The sequence below is a fragment of the Monodon monoceros genome, unplaced genomic scaffold (assembly GCF_005190385.1).
Source record: "Monodon monoceros isolate NGI ecotype Baffin Bay Population unplaced genomic scaffold, NGI_Narwhal_1 Super_Scaffold_15, whole genome shotgun sequence".
Classification (NCBI taxonomy): domain Eukaryota; kingdom Metazoa; phylum Chordata; class Mammalia; order Artiodactyla; family Monodontidae; genus Monodon; species Monodon monoceros.
Window position 1 is genome coordinate 134,228 of NW_021703771.1, and position 22,564 is coordinate 156,791.

At 38.3% G+C, this 22,564-nt stretch overlaps 1 pseudogene; it reads right to left on the reverse strand.

Moving 5' to 3' along the window:
* Positions 1–412: 412 nt before the first annotated feature.
* LOC114896201 lies at positions 413–1,823 on the reverse strand (annotated as a pseudogene).
* Positions 1,824–22,564: the final 20,741 nt, after the last annotated feature.

The following is a 22,564-nucleotide window of genomic DNA, read 5'->3' on the forward strand; positions in this document are numbered from 1 at the left end:
ATCATAGTAACGGCTTTTAGAAGAGAATACAAGGTGATCTTTATGCTTATATTGCATTGAAACAATTCAAGGCTTTCTGGTCTTCCCTCCCCCACACTCACTGATCTAATTTATACCTTGATATCCACCACTTCCAGTCGCCCCCTTGGTGTTTTCGAAGTCCAGGAATATATATTCAAGTTGGATTTAGAATTGGAATGATAGAAGATCCAGTCACAGACCCCATCTGTTCTTTGTCGTTTGGTTTCCTCAGGTCTCCTGATTATCCATTCACAAATTCACTCGTTGGGAACTTGACCATGATTGTAGTGCTTTCCAGCTGGGTTCCTTCCCTCACCAGAAAGACAGTGTGAAAGGTAAAAAATACTGAATTATCTTCTGGCAAGGTGGGTCATACCCACTGTTTTGAGATTTAAAAGTGCCTCTTCACGTGTAAGGCAAAGTGGTCCAAACTCACAAATGCTGGGTCGCACTTCTGGCACCGGAAGGGGCGGTGCCCGGTGTGTTGGCGGTTGTGCCTGGTCAGTTCATCTCAGAGGGCAGATTTCTACTCACGGCCGTCCCAGTCACTGTGGTAAGGTTTCTCACCTGGGTGGGCTCACAGGTGTGTGCCTTGAGAAGAGAACTCTTCCTGTAGGTTTTGCCGCAGCCTGCATAATCCCAGGTGTGAGTGGCCATCCTTTTCTGAGGCCACGACGTTCTTCCCTCTTTGGCTCAGGTTCCTCCCACATGCAGGAACTGGGTGGCATGGGCTCTTGGTAATGGAGCGGTGGGACCTGTGGCTGCATCTGGTAGGGCAGGAAGGGAGGGTAGTTGGGTGGGGATGGAAGCCTGGGGTAGCGGCAGGGCAGGATGACTGCTGCTCAGCAGTTCCTCGGCACCCAGGGTTGGGGTACTCCTGCTGGGGAGCTGTGACCCCAGGGGAAAGTCATGCACCAGCAGCCGGTGGCCATTGATGAGAGGGGGTCTAGTGACCAAGTGGGCCTCTCGGGTCAGGCCGACAGGATGCATGAGGAGACAGCCTCACGCTTGATCTTGGGCACTGTAGGGTGCCGCCACCACCAAGTGGCTGCCATCCAGGCTGCCTTTGCTAACACCGATGATCAGGGGCACTCAGCAACGCCTTCAACACAAACTTGCCCATCAAGGTGCTCATCAAGCAACCTGGCGGCTGCGGCTGCTACCATGGAGTGTACACTGGGTCCAATTCGGGCCACAGGAGCTCAGCCACGCAGCAGCCAGAGGGGTTCACGTGGTTGATGTCTGCCAGGTTGAAGGGAGCTGTTGCAGGGGGTGCAGATTCCCGGCCATGGAGCAGGCCACCGCCCTTGCTGCCTGGCTCCAAGCCTGGGTTGCCCCCAGCCTGGTCTGGACAGCTGAAGCTGCAGGTGGAGGGTGCACAGGCAGGACCGCTGCTCGAAGGGGAGGATGAGGATGAGGCTGATGCCGACGACACGGTGGAAACCACTGGCTCATGATGGGACAGCGAGTTGGAGAGATTAAAGTCCAGGTCCAGGAGATCACTGAATTCCTCCGTCTCCCTCCAGGGTAGGAGAGCCGGGTTGCTCTGTCGCAAGCCGCGCTGACTCTGCCACTCTGCAGGTCGGTGGCCACGGTCGCGGCCGCCAGGTCGTAGGGGCAGACGGGAAGCCCCGGGGGGGGAAGTCACTTCACGTGGGAGAGCTCCCCCACCCACGGTTATTTAGGACACCTGCTGGACGCAGTGTCTTCCCCCTTCCCTGGGGGCCGGACGCGACAGTAGAGAAGGATGGGAGCAGTGCGTCGCTGACAGCCAAATCAGACTCGCCAGGTGGCTGCCTCATTAATGTGGGTGCCCAGAAGGTCCTCAGGAGTCCGAAGCAGTGGGGGTGCCCAAACACCAAAGTCAACAAAGAGGAAAAAAGGCTTAGAAACGAGGCCAAAACCAAAAACCCCAAATTGCCCGAGATCCTTCTTTGGATTAAATATAAAGGGGAAATTACTTTAAAAAAAAAAAAGTTCCTTTGTATACAAAAGTTCTTAGAAAAGTTGTAAACCCATAAAAATAGATAATCAGCAAGATGAGGAAGTAGGTCTGATGGCCGGGCTGTGCTCTCTTCCACTCAGCAGCGTCCACACCACACCCTGTCTCCCATGTGGAGGAGGGATACATTAGGAGTTGGGGATTGACATCTACACACTACTATCTATAAAATGGATAATCAACAAAGACCTACTATAGAGCACAGGGAATGCTACTCAATATTCTGTGATAATCTACATGGGGAAAGAATCTGAAAAAGAATGAATATAGGTATATGTATAACTGAATCACTTTGCTGTACACCTGAAACTAGCACAACATTGTAAATCAACTATACTCCAACATAAAATTAAAAATATGAAAATGGGGGCATAGAGAAATGAATAAATTGTTGGCATTCTTTCTTCAAAAAGCAGTTCTTTCAATTGTATTTATTTGATCTTTCTTTATTTGATGATATCTTATTTAATTTATGTACAGTTAGTCACTCTATCCTCTGGCTTTCATATAACTATATAGTGCTCATCAAGTTTTACTGTATTTTATCTGTTTTTATATCTCCCACCTAAGCTGTGAATTCCTAGAGTTTCACATAGCAGAGGGTTCACATCCTAGAAGTTGGATTCTATTTTGTAACTTGAGCACCTGGAACACTGCCTATTTCATTACAAGAGATCAGTATACATTTGTTGAATGAATGAATGATATATGAGAAAAATGGAATTTATTATCTAGGAAAAAATGTTACATTTCTATTATGAGAATTAAGTATGTATTGCCAAAGAACAAATTCTCTCTTATGCTGTACCAAATCAAATTTTTATGATGACCTAGTTTCTGGTGATATCCTCTATACTCCTGTCAATCACCATAGCCACAGTGCCTTCTTTCTATTAGATAAAGGACTGAAAACATCTACTGTCAGACATCTCCACCCATAAGTAATTATTTATATTCATAATTTTTTTTCAGATAAAGTTAGAGCCCTTCACACAATTTACACACCAAACACTTTAGTGTTCTCTAACCACATTCCTGATTTAGAATGTAATCTGTATTATCTAGTCTTGTTTCGGGTTTGTTAAGAATCATTCTAGGGGAGTCATTTAAGATTAACAAAATTAACTTGATATTCGTACCACATTGCCTCCTAGATAGTAGACAGAATTAAAGATAAGTTGTACCTTCTACTTAAGTCTAGATGACTTATGAATAATTTTGTCTGCAAAAGAGATATAATTGTAATCTATATACAAATATATTTTTAAAAACCATAATGACTTTAGATTCTCAAATAATAGGGCCCAAGATCATTTGAAGACTTTAGTTTCCATTGTATACTGGCTATTATAAAGGATGACAGATAATAATCTAAATGGTATATATCGCCTGTCCATTGGTGTGTTTTATGTTACAACACAATAAATAAATTTCTGATGGTATCATAAATTTTAAAGTAATATGTCTTTAATTAAGCAAACATGTTTTAGAAAAAGAAATAAAAATTTTTAAAAACTTCTTTCCTCTGCTCATTAACCGAGCTTCTTCAATGAGGGCCCATGTGCCTACACAGCACAGTGTATATCAGTCTCTTTACTTTGGAACTGTGACCTAGATGAAGCTGGAGTATCCACACTGCTTCCTCCACTCCAGTTGTAAAAGTGTGTAATTACAACAAAAACTTTAAGGATTTAAAAAATATTTAGCACTGCTACATTATTGTAATGAATAAAATAAGATAGATTTAAATAGTTCTTAGAGTGAACTTCTAAGTGCTTTACAGATAGTAACTCATTAATTACCAAAACCAATGAGGTAACACCATTACTATCACCGTTTTACAGAGGGGGCAACTGAGGCACCGAAATCTTAAGTGTCTTGTGGAAGCCTCACACAGCTAGTAAGTGGCACAACCAGGATATGAACTCCAATAGCCTGTGCCCAGAGTCCATACCCTCAACCACAAAGGCAAGATGGGAAGGAATCCAGACTTTTAAAAAATTCAGCACCTAAGAAACCATAAATAGATGCATAAATATAAGGTGAGGAAGCTTCAATAACCCTTTTCTCTTTTCATTAGTGAGACTGTCAGGAGCCATTCAGATTAAAGAAGCACTATTCGTATAATTTCTTTGTCTCTAAAATTGTCCCATCTGAGTGGGAAATTTATTTGACCACTTACAGCAAAAATCAAATTGTCAATCGATTTTATGAGGGCACAGGTGTTTTAGAGTTTTTAGGAGTGATGTTTGATATCATATATTTAGCATTTCTAAATAGTAAAATCTTCAGTTGGAAGTCTACATAGGAGGAAATATAATTCTTTCATTTGTAGAAAGTGAGTGATAGCTGAAAGTTTAAGGAAAGGAAAAATTTCAGAATGGCATTTATAGAGAATCTGAAACCAAAATGTATTTCACATACTTTTGTCTCTTCTTTTTCAGAAATTGCCAATTTGATTTTTTTCTCAATTTTTCAGAGAGAAAGAAAATACCTTGAAAGGAAAAGAATGCTTAAAAGGAAATATTTAAAAGATACTTAGCAAGCACGTGTGAATCTGAAGAATAAATCTGTTTTTTTGTTGTTATTGCTCCTGTAAATTTTATAAAAATTTGATCATACAAGCAACATAATACTCCATAATGGAAAAAATCAAATTCATTTAACTATCTTTCTATGCATGGTAATCTGGTTGCTTTTTTTTTTCTTAAGATGGATTATATTCTTTTTTTTATTGAGGTATAGTTGATGTAAAAAAATATATGTTACAGGTGTACAACATAGTGATTCACAATATTTAAAGGTTATACTCCATTTATAGTATTATAAAGTATTGGCTATGTTCCCTGTGTTGTACAATATATCCTTGTAGCTTATTTATTTTATATATAATAGTTTGTATCTCTTATCCACTACCTCTATCTTGCCCCACACCCTTTCCCTCTCCCCACTGGTAACCACTAGTTTGTTGTCTGTATCTGTGAGTCTGTTTCTGTTTTGTTATATTCACTAGCTTACTTAACTTTTTAGTTTCCACATTTAAGTGATATCATACAGTATTTGTCTGTCTTTGACAAACTTATTTCACTAAACCTAATACCCTCCAAGCCCATTCATGTAGACTCAAATGGCAAACTTTCATTCTTTTTTGGCTGAGTAATATTCCATTGTATATATATACCACATCTTCCTTATCCATTCATCTGTTGATGGACACTTAGGTTGCTTCTTACCCAGGAAATTATAAAGAATGCTGCTGTGAACATTGAAGTGTATGTATCTTTTCAAATTAGTGTTTCCATTTTTTTTCAAATACATGCCCAGGATTGGAATTGCTGGGTCATACAGTAGTTCTAGTTTTAGTTTTTTAAGAAACCGCCATACCATTTTCTACAGTGACTACACCAATTTATATCCCCAGAAACAGTGTATGACTATTCCCATTTCTCCACATCCTCACCAACATTTTTATTTGTGGTCTTTTTGACAATAGTCATGCTAACAGGTGTGAGGTGAAATCTCATTCTCGTTTTAATTTACATTTCTCTGATGATTACTGATGTTTAGCATCTTTTCATGTGCCTGTTGGCCAACTGCATGTCTTCTGTGGAAAAATGTATATTCAGGTCCTCTGCCCATTTTTTAATTGGGTTGTTTGTGTTTTTGATGTTGAGTTGTATGATCTATTTATATATTTTGGGTATTAACCACTTTTGCAAATATTTTCTCCCATTCAGTAGCTTGTCTTTTCATTTTGTCCATGGTTTTCTGTGCTGTACAAAAGCTTTTGTGTCTAATTAGGTCACATCAATTTATTTTTGTTTTTATCTCCTTTTCTTTAGGAGTCAGATCTAAAAAATATATTGCTACCATTTATGTGAAAAAGTGTTCTGTGTTTTCTTCTAGGAGTTTTATGGTTTCTGGTCTTATATTTAGGTCTTTAATCCATTTTGAATTTATTTTTGTATATGGTGTGAGAAATGTTCTGATGTCATTCTTTTACATGTGGCTGTCCAGTTTTCCCAGCACCACTTATTGAAGAGACTGTCTTTTCTGTATTGTATATTCTTGCCTTCTTTGTCATATATTAATTGATCATTCTGTTCCATTGGTCTATGTGTCTATTTTTTGTGCCAGTACCATAATGTTTTGATTATTGTAGCTTTGTGATATTGTTTGAAATCAGTGAGCAGGATACCTCCAGCTTTGATCTTTTTTCTCAAGATTGTTTTGGCTATTCAGGGTCTTTTGTGTTTCCATACAAATTTTAAAACTATTTGTTTTAGTCCTGTGACAAATGCCATTGTTATTTTGATAGGAATTGGATTGAATCTGTAGATTGTCTTGGGTACCATGGTCATTTTAACAACATTAAATCTTCCAATTTATGAACATGGTATATCTTTCCATCTGTTCGTGTCATCTTCTGTTTCATTCATCAGTGTTTTACAGTTTTCTGAGTACAGATTTTTACCTCCTTAGGTAGGTTTATACATAAGTATTTTATTCTTTTTGATGCAGTGGTAAATGAGATTGTCTCCTTAATTTCTCTTTCTGATAGTTTATTGTTAGTGCATAGAAATGCAACAGATTTCTGTATGTTAATTTTATAACCTGAAACTTTACCAAATTCATTGCTGAACTCTAGTAGTTTTCTGGTAGTGTCTTTAGGATTTTCTATGTATCGTTCACATCATCTGCAGTGATGGTTTTACTTCTTCTTTTCCAATTTGGATTCTTTTTATTCCTTTTTCTTGTCTGATTAATGTGGCTAGGAGTTCCAATACTGTGTTGAATTAATGTGGTGAGTATGGCTATCCTTGTCTTGTTCCTGATCTTAGAAAAAAAAAATTTCTGCTTGATAAGTATAACGAGTATGATTGTTAGCTGTGGGCCTTTATTATGTTGAAGTATGTTTCCTCTATACCCACTTTCTGGAGAGTTTTTATCATAAATGAGTGTTGAATTTTGTCAAAAGCTTTTTCTGCATCTACTGAGATGATCATAGGGTTTTTATTCTTCAGTTTGTTAATGTGGTGATTGACTGACTGGCAGATATTGAAAAATACTTACATCCTTGGGATAAATCCCACTAGATCATGGTGTATGATACTTTTAATGTATTGTTGATTTAAATTTGCTAATATAATGTTGAGGATTTTTGCATCTATGTTCATCAGTGATATTGGCCTATAATTTTTTGTGTCTGTGTGATATCTTAGTCTGGTTTTGATATCAGGGTGAGGCTGAACTCATAGAATAAGTTCAGAGACATTCCTTCTTCTGCAATTTTTTGGAACAGTTTGAGATGAATAGTTGTTAAATCTTCTCTAAATGTTTAATAGAATTCATTGTAAAGCTATCTGGTCCTGAACATTTTTGGGGGGCAGTTCTTAAATTATTGATTCAATTTTTATTACTGGTAATTGGTCAGTTCATATTTTCTATTTCTTCCTGCTTCAGTCTTGGTAGATTATACATAATTTGTCCATTTCTTCTAGGTTGTCCATTTTATTGGCATACAGTTGTTTGCAGTAGTCTCCTATGATCTTTTGTATTTCTGTGGTGTCAGTCATAACTTCTCCTTTTTCATTTGTGATTTTATTGATTTGGGTCCTCTCTTTTTTTTTTTTTTCTTGATGAATCCGGCTAAAGGTTTATCAATTTTGTTTGTCTTTTCAAAGAACCAGCTCTTAGTTTCATTGATCTTTTCTACTGTTTTCTTAGTCTCTATTTCTGCTCTGATCTTTATGATTTCTTTCCTTCTATTAATTTTAGGATTTGCTTATTCTTCTTTTTCTAGTTCCTTTAGGTCTAAGTTTGGGTTGTTTATTTGAGTTTTTCATGTTTCCTGAGGTAAACTTGTGTTGCTATAAACTTCCCTCTTAGAACTGCTTTTGCTGCATCCCATAGATTTTGGATTGCTGTGTTTTTGTTTTCATTTGTATCCAGGTGTTTTTTTATTTCCTCTTTGATTTCTTCAGTGATCCATTGATTCCTTAGTAGCATATTGTTTAGCCTCCAAGTGTTTGTTTCATAGTTGTTTTCTAGTCTCATAGCATTGTGTTTTGGAAAAGATGTTTGATATGATTTCAATTTTCTTAAATTTACCAAGGTTTATTTGTGGCCTAGTATGTGATATATCCTGGAAAATGTTCCATGTGCACTTGAAAAGACTATGTATTCTGCTGCTTCCAGATGGAATATTTTATACATATATCTAGTAAGTCTATCTGGTCTAAAGTGTCATTTACAGCCTTATTGATTTTTCTGTCTGGATGATCTGTCCATTGATGTAAGTGGAGTGTTGAAGTCCCCTACTATTATTGTGTCACTGTTAATATCTCCCATTATGCTTGTTAATATTTGCTTTAGGAATTTAGTTACACCTACGTTGGATGTTATATCTTCTTGAATTGATCCCTTGATCATTGTATAATATCCTTCTTTGTCTCTTATAACAGACGTTAAAGTCCATTTCGTCTAAGTATTGCTATCCTGGCTTTCTTTTGATTTCCATTTGCATAGAATACCTTTTTCCATCCCTTCCTTTCAGTCTGTGTGCTTTATTTTTTTAAGAATTTATTTATTTATTTTATTTTTGGCTACATTGGGTCTTTGTTGCTGCACATAGGCTTTCTCTAGTTGCAGCAAGTGGGGACTACTCTTTGTTGTGGTGCATGGGCTTCTCATTGTGGTGGTTTCCCTTGTTGCAGAGCATGGGCTCTAGGCATGCAGGCTCCAGTAGTTGTGGCTCAGGGGCTCAGTAATTGTGGCTCATGGGCTCTAAAGTGCAGGCTCAGTAGTTGTGGCGCACAGGCTTATTTGCTCTGTGGCATGTGGGATCTTCCCTGACCAGGGCTCAAACTTGTGTCCCTGCATTGACAGATGGATTCTTAACCACTGCACCACCAGGGAATCTCCAGTCTGTGTGTTTTTAGATCTGAAGTGAGTCTCTTATAGGCAACATATATACGGGTCTTGTTTTATATCTATTCAGCCACTCTATGTCTTTTGATTGGAGCATTTACTGCATTTACATTTATGGATATATTTATTGATATTTAGGTTCTTATTGCCATCTTGTGTTAATTGTTTTGGGGTGTTTTCATAGGTATCTTTTATTCCTTTCATCTTCTTTTGTTCTCTTCTTTTGTGATTTGATGACCATCTTTGGTGTTATGTTCAGATTCCTTTTTCTTTTTTGTGTGTTCATCTATTATAGACTTTTGTTTTGTGGGTACCATAAGGTTTTTACATAGTAATCTATATGTATACATGATTGTTTTAAGTTACTGATATTAGTTTCAAATGCATTTTAAACATCTTGCATTTGTACTCTCTTCCCCTCACAAGTACTATTTTTGATATCATATTTTACATCTAATTATTTTATATATCCCTTAACTGCTTGTTGTGGATATAGATGATTTTACTGCTTTGTCTTTTAACCTTCCTAGTAGCTTTGTGTGTGGATGATTTCCTACCTTTACTATATGTTTGCCTTTACCAATAAGCTTTTTCATTTTATAATTTTCATCTTTCTAGTTGTGACCTTTTCTTTTTTGCTTAAAGAAGTTCCTTTAACATTTCTTGTAAAGCCAGTATTATGGTACTTTTTTGGTTTTGCTTGTCTGCTAAGCTTTTGATCTCTCCATCAAATCTGAAGTAGAACCATGCTGGGTAGAGTAATCTTGGTTGTAGGTTTTTCCCTTTTATTACTTTAAATATATCATGCCACTGCCTTCTTGCCTGCCAAATTTCTGCTGAATATTCAGCTGATAGACTTATGACAGTTCTCTTGTATATAATCTGTTGTTTTTCCCTTGTTGCTTTTACTATTCTCTCTTTATCTTTAAATTTTTGCCATTTTAATTACAATGTGTCTTGATGTGTTCATCTTTGGGTTAGTCCTGTATGGGACTCTCTGGACTTCCTGGACTTCTTGGATGTCTGTTTACTTTCCCAGGTTAGGAAAGTTTTCAGCTATTATATCTTCAGATATGCTCTCAACACCTTTCTCTCTCTCTTCTTTCAGGATCCATCGTATTATGAATATTAGTGCACTTGATAGTGTTCCAGATGTCTCTTAAACTGTCCTCAATTATTTTCTTTTTTTTTCTTTTTTCTGTTCAGCAGTAGTGATTTCCACTACTCTGTCTTCTAGCTCTCTGATCCATTCTTATGTATTATTTAACCTACTGTTGATTCCTTCTAGTGTATTTTTCATTTTGGTTACTGTATTCATCTCTGGTTCTTCTTTATAATTGTAACTCTTTGTTAAAAATGTGTAACTTCTAATTCTGTGTACACATTCTTCTCCAGAGTTCTTTGATCATCTTTACAATCACTACCCTGAATTTCTTCTTGAGTAAATTGCTTATCTACACTTCACTTGGTTCTTCTTCTGGGGTTTTATCTTGTTCCTTTGTCTGGAACACGTTCTTCTATTGCTTCATTTTGCCTAAGTTGCTGTTTTTATTTTGATGTATCTAGTAGATTGGTTATGTTTCCCAATCTTGGAGAAGTGACGTTTTGCAGGAGATGTCCCATGCATCCCAGCAGTGTACCCCACTCTCATCTCCCAAGCTATTTACTCTAGGGGCTCCTGTTATGAGGGCTGCATGGGTCCTTCTGTTGTGGGGGATGGATTATGTGGGTGGTCTCATGGACTTTGTTGCTCCCAGTCTGGTTTGTTTCCAGGTCATGCCTTGTGTAGAGGCTGCTGCTGGTGGTACTGCATCATGAATGGCTGACTTCAGAACTCCAGGGGTCTCCAGGGCTTATGTTAGTTCACTAGTGGGTTGAGTTGGGGTCAAGAAGACTCCAGTGCTATTGCCTACCCACTGGTAGGTGAAGCCAAGTGCTGCACTACTGACAGGCAGAGCTGGGTCCTGGAGCCTCCTTGTAGGACCCAGGTTTCTCAGAGTTGGTGTCAGATCAATTGGGGGAAGGGGTGGTTTCTGACACAGTTGGGTATGGGCCCAGGGTGTCCCAAAACTTGTGTTGGCCTTCTAGTGGGCAGTACCAGGGCCCAGGTGATCCCAGGGAAGGGTCTGTCCTGCTGATGGGTAGGCTGGATCTGCAGGCTGTGGGACTGTGGTTTTCTTGAGTCTGGTGTCAGCCCTCTGGTGGGTGAGGCTTGTCCAGAGGCTAGAGGAGGCTCCCTAGAAGGCAAGGCCAGGGACCAAGGAATTCTGGAACTCGTGTCTGCCCAGTGTTGTGTACAGCTGCATCCTGGGTCCTCTGGTGGGCAGGGTCATGTCCAGAGGAGGCTGTGGGCTCAGGGGGTCTTAAGGTAGCCTGTCTGTTGATGGATGATGTGTCCCCACCAAGTTAGCTGTTTGGCCTGAAGAGTCTTAGCACTGGTGCCTACAGGCTCTTGGATGGGGCCAGGTCTTGGCCTAATGAGCTAGAGGGAGGATGCTGCAATGGCACTGGCCAACTCTAGTGTCCACGTGGTAAAAGGAGCTCCCAAAAATGGCTGTTACCAGTGTCTATGCCCCCAGGGTGAGCTGCAGTTGCTTTTTGCCTCTCTAAGTTCAGCAAATAGGTTTGACACAGGCTCCTCTCAAATGACTGCTTCTGCCCTCAGTCCTGGAGTGTGTGATATTTTGTGTGCACCCTTTAAGAGTAAAATCTCTATTTACCCCAGCCCTCTGGGAATCCTAAATGTAAGCTCCACTCTCCTTCAAAATCAAATACTCTGAGAGCTCATCTTCCCATTGCAGAAGCCCCAGGCTGGGGAGCCCAACATGGGGCTCAGGCCTCTCACTCCTTTAGAAAAACCTCTGTAATGTAATTATTCCCCAATTTGTAGGTTGCCCGCCCAGAGGTATGGGATTGACTGTATTGTGAGTCTACTCCTCCTACCCATCTCATTGTGGTTCCTTTTTTATATCTTTAGTTGTAGAAGATCTTTATTTGTAGGTCTCGGTCTTCTTCATTGATGGTTGTTCTGCAGATAGTTGTGATTTTGGTGTGCATGTGAAAGAAGGTGAGCTCAGTGTCTTTCTACTCTGCCATATTGGCCAATTTGTGTCTTGACTATTTTTAAACATTTTTAAATTATTCACTCAATAAGCAAAAGTTGAAAAAATTGATTACCTATATGTAAATTAATTAAACTAACTCATAAGGAACAATAAATGTGAATAAGCTCTGGAGTTAAGAAAACTAGATTTATAGTTCTTTTGGCCATGTAATAGTCAACAAATACCTTGATTTCTTTCACTATTACTGTAATATGAAAAAAAAAAATTACTATAGTAATGAACTTGGATCAAGATGGCAGAGTAGGAAGATGCAGAACTCACCTCTTCCAAAGAACACATCAAAGATACATCTACACATGGAATAATTCTCCCTGAAAACTAACTGGAGACTAGCAGAAAGACTCCTGTACAGCCAAGGCTTTGCAAATGATATGTCTGATAAGGGATTAATATCCAAATATATAAACTGTTCATACAACCCAAAATCACAAAAACCAACAACCCAATTAATAAATGGACAGAAGACATGCATAGACATTTTCCCAAGGAAGATATGCAGATGGCCAACACACACATGAAAAAGTGCTCAACATCGCGAATCATCAGAGACAGCAAGTCAATACCACAGTGAGATATCACCTCACACCTGTCAAAATGGCTGTCATCAAAAAGTCCATAAATAACAAATGTTGGTGAGGATGTGAAGAAAAGGGAACCCTTGTACACTGTAGGTGGGATTGTTGCAGCTACTATGGAAAGCAGTATGGAAATTCCTCAAAATTATAAATAGAAGTACCATATGATACCAGTTCCACTGCTGGTATATATCCAAAGAAAATGAAAACACTAATTCAAAAAGAGACAAACACCCCAATTTTCACAGCAGCCTATTTACCATAACCAAGATATGGAAGCAACCCAAGTGTCCATAAATAGATAAATGAATAAAGAAGATGTGGTATATATATATATATTACTAAGCCATAAAAAAGAATGAAATTTGCAGCAATGTGATTGGACCTAGAGAGTATTATGCTTAGTGAAATAAGTCAGACAGAAAGACAAATACTGTATGTTATCAGTTATATGAAGAATCTAAAAAACTGAAGCAAAAGATTATATATAACAAAACAGAAACAAAGTCACAGACAGAGAGAACAAAGAAGTGGTTACCAATGGGGAGAGGTAAGGTGTGAGGAGCGAGATAAGGGTATGGGATTAAGAGGTACAAACTATAAAATAGAGAAGAAACACAGGGAAATATAGCCATTATTTTAATATAACTTCAAATAGAGTATAATTTATAAAACTATTGAATCACTACACTGTACATCTGAACCTAACAAAAAATAAAAAAGAGTATCATGGAACAATTCTATATAAAAGATCATTGGCCTGCATTAAACACAATGCTTCTATTCCCACTTGGGGTCCTCGTGCAAATTCAACATCTAAATACTAGCTTACATATGTTCATGGCTTTTCTTTCCCAGTCATTATGTCATTGAAAAAAATGATAATTTTTTTTTCCTTGGATATTCTCCTGAAAAAAAGGATTAGTTTCTGTAAAAGTATCAACAGATTTTATAGTATTTAGTGGAGTCAGAAAAAAAATTCTGTTTTCCCCTAATATTTCAGTATGTTTTCTTCATAAAGCTGAATATACCTATAAAAAACCAATTACTGTACTAATTACTTCACAGTATTATTACTAGTACCAAATTAACTAAAATATTTGAAGAAATTTATAAACTGTAAAACAGTTCACAGATTTTACTTATGATTGTTACTGGGTCTAGTCATAGTTATGTTTGAAGACCATGTATTATCTCAGAGCACTAAAATTAGTCTGAACTGTAAGTGCACAGAATTTTTAAACTTTATTTCCAGATTGAATCAACAGCGTACTTAAAAAGTGTTACATACACATCAAAAAACTACAAAGTAAACAATTCAAAAAAACAATTGTTAAGTAAACTAATTGGTATTTTATCCTAATAAAAAGAATCTGACACAATCACTGACATCTAAATGTATTTACAGGAAAAAAAAACCAACCAGATATTTATTTTATACATGTCTTGAATTTGAATCTGAAAATAAAACTAACAGCAATCCAGTAATCTTAACCTCTTTGAATTAGATTAGAGACTAAAGCATTATTAAAGTGGAGTTTCAATTATAGATACTGCATCTCTTTTCCAACTTCAAAATGATGTCAACATATTGGAGAAGATTTAAGGAATATTAGGTCACTTTCTCAGGAGTTTTCCAATGTGTCAGTGGAAGAATTTCTTGTAATGACCCTTTGGGTACAGTACTTAAAAGTAAGTAAGTAAATAAATCACTTCAAAAGAAGAAGGCATTGAGGTTAAAATCATCTTTGCAGAAAAAGAAATGCAGTTAGAGGGAAGAATATTGTTATATAAAGTGAATTATATGTACTAGTATGTATCTAGGCAAACAGTAGATGGCAACATCTACACAATCTTGTTTTTGAAAGGATTATATAACATCAATATAAATCAGGCTAATGGTTCATGAAATTTGGGACTTTCCAAAACTCATGTATTAGAAAGGATATTTATGCACATACACATTTTGTTTTTATGCTTCCTATTTTACAATATCGTGCTTCTATCTTATTAGAAGGACTTCACTAAGATCATTAACCTAAAAAATGTTTTATTGTGAGTCACATTAGATTGCCTACCTAAACAAAGGGACAGTATTGTTTTTCCTCATATGAGTCGGCCAGATGAGGTGGTTTGGTTGAATTAGATAAGGATGAAGATTAATGGAACCACGGATACCTTCTTTAATGAAAACTAACAAATAAATAAATCTCTGACGTGACCTCAATAATTGGAGTTGCAGCAAGCTGTGGCAGGAGGCACATCTGGTGGTCAAGGGAAGGTGCAAGATGCATCTATCAAGTTTCCTTTTCTCTTTTGAGGTCATACAGCCCCCACCTGCCTCTGTCAGCAACGCTGAAGTCTGAAGACATTCTCACAAACCACTTTCAAACCTAAGAAAACCACGGAAGTCACTGTGGACTTTGATGCCTGGGGGTATTTTTATTTTTCAGAATGATGAGATTTATTATTGATGGTTTTCCTGGTCAGAAATCAGAGAGCAGCTCTGCTGGCAAGCAGCAGTGTTGCTTTACAACAGCAGAGGTCACTAAGAGCAAAAGGGAAGGAGATGGAGCCATCCAGACAGAACCTGCTCCCACTTCCTTTGACAATCAGCAGGCAAGAGGCTGACACACATGAAGGATAACCTAATCCTAAGTGCCCAATAGGATCTCCTGGGCAAGCAATGGCTCTATCCTGGTCACAGTGCTTTCCTGGACATGCTCAGAGATGTTTAAGACCCTCCACACAGAGAATTAGTTCCTACCAAAGAGTATATTTTTAGGGAACCATAATAAAATATAGAGTGAAAATTTCCACTATATGCTTTTACAATTATTGAAAATTTTCCTACCCCTCCAATCCTGGATGTGGATCAATCTTTAGAAAGAACAAATAACAGCCATCCCCCAACAACAACAAAAAAAAAAGAATGGGAAAAATAAAATAGTTTAGCTCTACATTCTTTCAGCAAAAATTTTTGAGTGTCAGGCACTGTTCTAAGTACTCGGGTACAAAGGCAAACAAAATACATTACATCCTTTTCCTCATGGAACTTAAAGAGCCTGGTAGGAGCAGGCAGAAACTCAACAAAGAAATGGTATATCATACGTCAAGTGGTGTATTTGTTTTCTAGAGCTGCCGCAACAAAGTGCCACAAACTGCGTCACATAAAACAACAGAAATTTATTGTCATAGTTGTGGAGGTTAGAAATCCAAACTTGAGGTATCTGCAGGGCCATGATTCCTCTGAAACCTGAAAGGAAATCTCCCTTGCCTTTTCTTAGCTTCTGGGGGTTTGCCAGGAATGCTTGGCTTGTATTGATAGATGTGTCACTCCAATCCTCCATCTTCACATGGCATTGTCCCTGTGTCTCTTCACAGACTCCTTTATATATGTCTATGTTTGTGTCCAAATTTCTCCTTTTTATAAGGACACCAGTCATACTGGACTAGGACCCACCCCAATAAACTTAACTTAGCTACATCTGCAAAGAACCTATTTACAAATAAGGTCACAGTCTGAAGTATTGAAGGTTAGAGCTTCAACATATATTTTAGGGGGTGGGGACAAAATTTAACTCATATCCCATATTATGAAAAACTGAAGCAGAGTAAAGGAAATAGAGAGCAACAGGCAAGGGTAGGGAAGGAACACTGAGATAAGGTGGTCAAGGAAGATGACATTTGAATAGAGAAAGTAAAATCTGAGGAATTGGGGCATGCAGGTAACTGAGAGAAGAGATATCTGCTCCTGAAAATACATGACTTTTAAGTGGCAAAATTGTAATACGACCAATTGTCTTCACTCTTTAAAATATTTTCATGATTATAAAGAAAGGCGTATTAACATCACAACCCCAAATCATTCTTTTTAACTCTAAACAAATTGATTCATTTTCCTTTAACTTATCCTTAACAAGAATAGAGGGGATACTGATTAATTGTAAGCTTAAATGATGATTCTCTAAACAAATATTCATTTTGTAGCAAATATTCATTTTTGTACACTTCTAGCTCCTGGGGAAAAAGGGAATAAAAAATGTAAAACTCTTTGCCTGCATGGAGTTTATATTTCAATAAGGGGGAACTGAATTTGACTTTTCACTGTTTCTCCCCCACTGGTTTGGAAATTGAAGACACCTGCCCAGTAAGAGTAAAGTGTGTCTTTGCAGCTATCAAGAATCATGAGATCTCATGAGGACCCATAAACTTTATCTGTTCCAAGTATTCATTGGATGGGGAACACTTTATAGACTCTCCTTCAAATGGCACTAACTTGTTTGGCAACACCATCAGCAACAGAAGTTCACAATCCCCCCAAACCCACCATCCACAGGAACTTCTTTCACCCTTGCTCCCTCTGTTCCAGAAATACAGTCCTGCTGCTTTTATCGGAAAACACCAGGCTCTGCAGTTGCTGCTCTCCAGATAATACCTTCCTGGCTAGGTGCTTCACTTCCAAGTCTTTCCTAAAATATCACCTTCTCGCTGTAAGTCTTTCCTGGTCTCCCCATTTAAAATTAACCCTCTGCCACTTCAACTGTCCTTATTCCCCTTCCCTGCACATTTTTCTCCAAAACATATATAACCATCAAGTTTTTTAACTCACAGATTTTGTTCATTGTCTGTTTCCTCATATTGAAACATAAACTCCATGAAGACAAATATTTTTATCCTTTTGTTTTTTACTGCTATGTTCCCTGGAGTGAGAAGCATGCCTGGCACAAAATAAGTATGTGTTTAAAGAATGATCATTTAAACATAATCTGCAGCCCCTCTATTTGTGCTAAAGGAGAGTTGACTGCAAGCCGTCAACTTTTCCCAGGTGGGCCACATCTGAACATTGACACTGCCTCTTCAATGAAAGTCGTAGGAAATTTAGAGACATTCCTTGAAATTGATGTTCCTCATATTTCTCTTTATAAATAGTGAGAATGTCTTTAAATCTTTATCTTAAGGAAGGGAAGACCAGTTCATGTGTGCTATTTTATGATGAACTAACCCATACACAGATAAAACCTGGAGAACTTGGCCCAGGAAGTCCTACAGTTATTGCACCAAACACTCAGCATGATCTTGATGGAATAAGTCATGTGACTTGCCCATATATGTGCTGCCTTTTCAAATGTAGGCAGAAGTCCATTATGATTAATAAGTACATACAGGAGAAATAATTCTGCATTAACTTGGCTGCATTCATATGCAGATATTAAGTATTAGATGGAAACAATGTTAGGTGACTTGAAATTTACTCTGATAATGAAAAGACTTTTCATTTGTACAAGACTTTTCTATTGTACAAGAACGTAATCCCTGTCAGGATACTCAGAATTGTAGGTGGAGCAGTGCTTCTAGACTCAAATTAGAATCACCTGGGAAGACTTGTAAGCATGGCTGCCTAGTCCTCACCCTTCCAGAATTCTGCTTTAAATAGTGAAAGGTGGGGCAGGCGCTTCCCAGGTGGCGCAGTGGTTGAGAGTCCGCCTGCCGATGCGGGGGGCACACGGGTTTGTGCCCCGGTCCGGGAAGATCCCACATGCCGCGGAGCGGCTGGGCCCGTGAGCCATGGCCACTGAGCCTGCGCGTCCAGAGCCTGTGCTCCACAACGGGAGAGGCCACAACAGTGAGAGGCCCCCGTACGGCAAAAAAAAAAAAAAAAAAAAAAGTGGGGCAAATAGTTTCTTAAGCTTCCTAGGTGATTCTAATGTGGAGGTAGGTGAAGATCTAATGCAGTAAAAGAATTAAATATCCTCTAAGAAATGACCAAGGAAACTGTACACAGATGGTCCCTGACTCACAGTGGTTTGGTTTATGGTTTTTCCATTTTATGATGGTACAAAAGCAACACCAGCAGAAACCATGCTTGGAATTTTGAATTTTGATCTTTTCCCAGCCTAGTGATATGCTGTACAATCCTCTCTCTCATGATGCTGGGCCATGGCAGTGAGCCACATCTCCCAGTCAGCCACACAATCATGAGGGTAACAACTTACAACAATTTTGTACCCAGACAACCATTCTGTTTTTCACTTTCAGTACAGTATTCAATAAATTACCTGAGATATTCAACACTTTACTATAAACCAGGCTTTGTGTTACATGATATGGCCAACTGTAGGCTAATGTAAGTGTTCTGAGCACATTTAAGGTAGGCGAGGCTAAGCTATGACGTTCAGTAGGTTAGGTGCATTACCTTTCATCTTACAAGGGGTGTATTAACTTTTCAAATTACAATGGGTTTACTGGGACATAAGCTCATCATAAGTTAAGGAACATGTGTATTGAGTTTACAGAATTATTCCAGAAGTGCACTGCCCTAATGAAACCATGCCGCATAGAGTTAAAAATAAAAACATCCTGAAACCATGCCCCACAAGGTTAACAGAAACCGGAAAATAACAGAAAGTCTTGAGATTATCTTACAAAACAGCAGATAAGGGAAGAGCTTGTTAAAAACCACTCTGCTTGTAACAAAACTGGCTGAGACTGGATGGAACCAAAATGGCTGATTGGAGTCTGCTCAGAATGGACGTGCTTGTCCAGTAGGTGACCTTTGGACATCACGGACCCAAATTCCCCTGCATGTTTCATACCAACCCTCCTGGACTTTGCACGTGTGTCCCATGAGGAAGCTTGTCCGTCCTGTGCAGACTGACAATTGTTGCACATTTCCCTCCCTCCAGTCACCTTCCCTTACACCTCTGGCCACCCTATGCTCTTCAACCATAAATATCCCCACTTCCCACTTTGGCAGAGATAGACTTGAGATTTGTTCTCACATCTCCCTGCTCAGTTGCCTTGTGAATAAACTCTTTCTTTGCTGCAAACCTCCAGCATCTCAACATTAGGTTTGCTGCATGTCAGGTAAGTGAAACTCTTTGATAACATTAATAGGAAAAGAGGAGGACCTTCAAGCTGGCAGAGGAGTAAGACATGGAAATCACCTACCTCCCCACAAATATATCGAAAATATATCTACATGTAGAACAACTGCAACAGAACACCTACTGAACACTGGCAGAAGACCTCAGACTTCCCAAAAGGCAAGAAACTCCCCACATACCTGGCTGACAGCGTCTTGGCCCTCCAGCCGAGTGTCAGGCATGAGCCTCTGAAGTAGGAGAGCCGAGTTCAGGACATTTGACCACCAGAGACTTCCTGGCACCATGTAATATCAATTGATGAGAGCTCTCCCAGAGATCTCCATCTCAACGCTAAGACCCAGCTCCAATCAATGACCAGCAAGCTCCAGTGCTGGACACCCCATGCCAAACAATGAGCAAGACAGGAAAAAAAACCCCCACCCATTAGCAGAGAGGCTGCCTAAAATCATAAGGTCACAGACGCCCCAAAACACACCACTAGATGCGATCCTGCCCACAAGATAGACAGATCCAGACTCATCCACCAGAACACAGGCACCAACCCCCCAACCAGGAAGCCTACACAACCCACTGAACCAAACTTACTCACTGGAGACAGACAACAAAAACAATGGGAACTATGAACCTGCAGCCTGCAAAAAGAAGACCCCAAACACAGTATGTTAAACAAAATGAGAAGACAGAGACATATGCAGCAGATGAAGGAGCAAGGTAAAAGCTCATCAGACCAAACAAATGAAGAGGAAATAGGCAGTCTACCTGGAAAAGAATTCAAAGTAATGATAGTAAGGATGATCCAAAATCTTGGAAACAGAATGGAGAAAATACGAGAAATGATTAACAAGGACCTAGAAGAACTACAGAGCAAACACACAATGATGAACAAGACAATAAATAAAATTTAAAATTCTCTAGAAGGAATCAGTAGCAGAATAACTGAGGCAGAAGAACAGACAAGTGACCTGGAAGATAAAATAGTGGAAATAACTACCTCAGAGCAGAATAAAGAATGAAAAGAATTGAGGACAGTCTCAGAGACCTCAGGGATGATATGAAACACACCCACATTAGCATTATAGGGGTCCCAGAAGAAGAAGAGAAAAAGAAAGGTACTGAGAAAATATTTGAAGACATTATAGTTGAAAACTTCCCTTGCATGGGAAAGGAAATAGTTGGTCAAGTCCAAGAAGCACAGAGAGTCCCATACATGATAAATCCAAGGAGAAACATACCAAGAAACATGTTAAGGAAACCACCAAAAATTAAATACAAAAACAAAACAAAACAAAACATTAAAAGCGGCAAGGAAAAGCAACAAATAACCTACAAGGGAATCCCCATAAGGTTAACAGATGATCTTTCAGCAGAAACTCTGCAGGCCAGAAGGGAGTGGCAGGACATATTTAAAGTGATGAAAGGGAAAAACCTACAACCAAGATTACTCTACTCAGCAAGGATCTCATTCAGATTTGACAGAGAAATTAAAACCTTTACAGACAAGCAAAACCTAAGAGAATTCAGCAGCAAAAAACGAGCTTTCCAACAAATGCTAAAGGAATTTCTATAGGTGGGAAAAAGAAGAGAAAGAAAAAACCTACAATAAAAAACCCAAAGCAATTAAGAATGATTATAGGAGCATACATATCAATAACTACCTTAAATGTAAATGGATTAAATGTTCCAACCAAAAGGCATAGACTGGCTGAATGGATACACAAACAAGACACATATATGCTGTCTACAATGGACTGACTTCAGACCTAGAGACACATAAAGACTAAAAGTGAGGGAATAGAAAAATGTATTCCATGCAAATGGAAATCAAAAAAGATGGAATAGCAAATCTCATATCAAACAAAATAGACTTTAAAATAAGAAACAAGAAACCAAGAGGGACACTACATGATGATCAAGGGATGAATCAAAGAAGATATAGCAAATGTAAATATTTATGCACCCAACATAGGAGAACCTCAATACATAATGCAAATGCTAACAGCCATAAAAGGGGAAATCAACAGTAACATAATAATAGTAGAAGATTTTAACACCTGACTTTCACCAATGGACAGATCAACCAAAATGAAAATAGATAAGGAAACACAAGTTTTAAATGATACATTAAACAAGCTGGACTTAATTGATATTTATAGGACATTCCATCCAAAAACAACAGAATACAATTTCTTCTCAAGTGCTCATGGAACACTCTCCAGGATAGATCATATCTTGGGTCACAAATGAAGCCTTGGTAAATTTAAGAAAATTGAAATTGTATCAAGTATCATTTCTGACCACAACACTATGAGACTAGATATCAATTACAGGGAAAAAACTGTAAAATGTACAAAGAAATGGAGGCTAAACAATACACTAATAAATAACCAAGAGACCATTGAAGAAATCAAAAAGGAAATTGAAAAATACCAAGAAACAAATGACAATGAAAACATGATGCTCAAAACCTATGGAAAGCAGCAAAGGCAGTTCTAAAAGGGAAGTATATAGCAATACAATCCTACGTCTAGAAACAAGAAACATCTCAAATAAACAACCTAACCTTACACCTAAAGCAATTAGAGAAAGAAGAACAACAACAAAAACCCAAAGTTTGCAGAAGGAAAAGAATCATAAAAATAAGAGCAGAAATAAAGGAAAAGAAATGAAGGCAATGATAGTAAAGCTCAGCAAAACTAAAAGCTGGTTCTTTGAGAAGATAAACAAAATTGTTAAACCATTAGCCAGACTCATCAAGAAAAAAAGGGGAAAGACTTAAATCAACAGAATTAGAAATGAAAAAGGAGAAGTAACAACTGACCCTGCAGAAATACAAAGAATCATTAGATATTACTAGAAGCAACTATATGCGAATAAAATGGACAACCTGGAAGAAATGGACAAATTCTTAGAAAAGCACAACATTCTGAGACTGAACCACAAAAAAATAGAAAATATAAACAGACCAATCACAAGCACTGAAATTGAAACTGTGATTAAAAATCTTACAACAAACAAAAGCCAAGT